We start from the raw sequence: 3,196 nt of genomic DNA, 5'->3' as shown, positions 1-3,196 counted from the left end.
TACAGAAGAGAATCCTCCTAGGTTCCATGGACGCACAAAAGATTCTAGATCATTTGATAAACCGCTCAATTGCAGTAAACTTTGACAACCCTTTAAACATCTTTGACGTGAGCTGCACAAAGCCACATATCTGGGATGCACAACAATTGTGTGATGCATTATGCATACCAGATTCGCAAAAATAAAATAAAATAAAAAGATCGAACAAAGATTGACACTACTGCACGCTGATATAGCTTGTACCTTTCAGAACTGTTGCTCCTCCCGCGCACCAGCCATCGAGCTGCCATGGACGCCGATGTCCCGCTCCACCTGCTCCTGCTCGTGCCTGTCCTTGCCTTCATACCCCTCATTTTCTTCGCCTCAAGAAGGTTGAGGCCGCCTGAGTCGTCCGGCGTCGCACGGCTCCCGCACCAAGCATTGCGCGACCTGGCGCGGCGCCACGGCCCGCTAATGCTGCTCCGTTTCCCCGGACGACCCGGCCTTCGCGTCTCGGCCCGCCGGCCCCATGTCGCGCCTCTGGTTCCAGGGCTCCGAGGGCCTCGTCTTCGCGCCCTTCGGCGACGCGTGGCGCCAGCTCCGCAAGATCTGCACTCAGGAGCTCCTCAGCGCCCGCCGCGTCCACTCCTCCCGCCCCGTCCGCCAGGACGAGCTCGGCCGCCTCCTCCGTGCCGTCGCCTCGTCCTCGCCGTCGCCGTCCGAGGGTCGCCCGGTGAACCTGACAGGGATTATCGCGGCCTACATCGCCGACTCCACCGTGCGTGCCATCATCGGCAGCAGGCCGTTCAAGGGCGGCGACGCGTGCCTGAAGCTGTTCGAGGACATGGTCCGCATGAGGCCCGGGCTGAGCCTGTCGGACCTGTTTCCATCATCGCGCCTCGCGATGCTCGTCAGCCGCGAGCCCGGCCAGATCAAGCGCTGCAGCCGCGAGATGCTGCAGATCATGGACGCCGTCATCCAGGAGCACCGGGAGAGGAAAGCCGCCGGTGAGGGAGAGGCCGAAGACGAAGACCTGGTCGACGTGCTCGTCGGACTCCAGGAAGAAGTGGGCTCCCAGCACCCACTGACCACCGAGAACATAAAGTTCGTTATGATTGTAAGGTCTTCCAGTGATCCGGCGCCACAATCTAGCTGCGATTTCCACGCCACACCGTGCATGCGCGCCATGGAATTACTAGTCTTTAGCCGCTCTGTTTCTCTCACACGTGCAGGACATGTTCGCCGCGGGCAGCGAGACGGCAACGACGGCGCTGCAGTGGGTAATGGCGGAGCTCATGCGGAACCCGAGGGTTCGGCATAAGGCGCAGGAGGAGGTCCGGCGAGCACTGGCCGGCCACAGCAAGGTGACGGAGGAAAGCCTCGGCAACCTCCAGTACCTGCACATGGTCGTCAAGGAGTCTCTCCGGCTGCACGTGCCGGGCCCGCTGCTGACGCTCCGCCAGTGCAGGAGCCCGTGCCAGGTGCTCGGGTATGACGTGCCCGTGGGCGCCACGGTGCTCGTGAACTCGTGGGTGATCGCCAGGGACCCCGCGCACTGGGACGCGCCGGAGGAGTTTCTTCCGGAGAGGTTTGATTAGGAGAAAGGCGGCGCCGCGAGGGACTTCAAGGGCACAGACTTCGAGTTCATACCGTTCGGAGCAGGACGGAGGATGTGCCCGGGGATGACGATTGGGCTGGCGCACATCGAGCTCGCGCTCGCCGCGCTGCTGTTCCACTTCGATCTGGAGCTGCCTGCGGGTGTGGATGCGGCGGGGTTGGACATGACGGAGGAGGCTGGCATCACCACGCGGAGGAGTTCCGAGCTTCTCGTGGTGGCCACCGGATTAAATATGATTCAATTACACCGTCAGTGCTAAAATTTGACATGAATGATCACTTTAATGCTACAAGTTGTGGTGTATTTTGAAGTGGTGTAAAAACTTGGCTTTGCGGTGCAAATACGGTGTAAAACTCATTTGTATACATCCACACGCTGACGGGCATGCCAGCGTGGCGTGGGGCCGCTGTCAATGATAGGATGGATATGACGTTTGACCTGCTCTTTTGGTAAAAAAAATCTCAGCTTTATTTTTCGCACAAAAATAACGGTGGGAGGCCCACATGTCAGAAACAACACAAATCGTATTGAGAAAAAAATAATGACCACGGGGCTTCGAACCTTTTTTTGCAACATAAAAGAGTTTTATTGCTTACTTAAGCAGGCAAACAGTCACGATACAACGTGTTCATTAGGAAAACAAGAGTGTAATTAAGCCATAAACATCTTCTCCTAACACTTGTCGCCTGGTTCGCACATAAATGAGCCGCTTTATTAGCTTCTCTACGTACGAATTTCAGCCTAAAACTTTCAAATTGATTAGAAAGCTCCCTGATCTCTTGAAGAATGGCAGCTATCTCCGAACGATCGAAGGTATCTGACTCCCACAACTTAACAATAGTTTGAGCATCAGTTTCCATGTCAACTTTGCTGAAACCTCTCTCAATAGCCATTCGAACCCCATCTCGAATTGCTTCTGCTTTCATGGACTGTGAGCTAGCTGCAAAATTATACCAAAGGGCTTGTGCACGAAGTAATGCACCCTCCCTATCCCGAATAACCAGCCCAGTCGAATCTTGACAAGAAACATCATCAAAGGATGCATCTACATTAATCTTCATCACGCCTTCATCAGGTGGATTCCATTTTATTTGTTTTGATTGCTTCGGCTTGCTTACTTTTCCAGCACTTGTTGAGTCCATTACCGAGTCTATCACCCATCTTACCGATTGCATGATACAGCGCCCAGACTCTCCATGCTTTCTTGCATTTCGTTCAGTCCAGATCGCCCATGCTCCAGTTAAAATTATACAAGCTTCAGATTGGGGTATCTTTGTACCATCCACCACATCGAACATCCAAGAGTGTGGATGTAGGTCAGGAATTTTTATGCCAGTTAGGGACTTCACCTGCTCCCAGAAGATCCTTGCCCAAGTGCAATCAAAGATAGCATGCATTGTAGTTTCCTGTTGACCACAAGTGTCACAGAAATCAATATGTTCCATATGTCGTCGCTTCAAAACGGCACGACAGGGTATAAAGTCATGGATAATACGCCACCAGAAATTCTTCACCTTGGGAGGGACCTCAAGTTTCCACATTTTCTTCCATACCTTCTCCTGATTGATGCTAGACCCGGGCTGGTAAGTTTGACGACTT

The 3,196-nt window shown here is 53.7% G+C and overlaps 1 pseudogene; it reads left to right on the top strand.

Moving 5' to 3' along the window:
* The first annotated feature begins 260 nt into the window (after positions 1-260).
* LOC119325443 lies at positions 261-2,039 on the top strand (annotated as a pseudogene).
* The last annotated feature ends 1,157 nt before the right edge of the window (positions 2,040-3,196 follow it).

The sequence above is a fragment of the Triticum dicoccoides genome, chromosome 6B, assembly GCF_002162155.2.
Source record: "Triticum dicoccoides isolate Atlit2015 ecotype Zavitan chromosome 6B, WEW_v2.0, whole genome shotgun sequence".
Lineage (NCBI taxonomy): Eukaryota > Viridiplantae > Streptophyta > Magnoliopsida > Poales > Poaceae > Triticum > Triticum dicoccoides.
The sequence above is the reverse complement of the archived record's forward strand: the minus strand, read 5'-3'. Positions and strand labels throughout refer to the sequence as shown.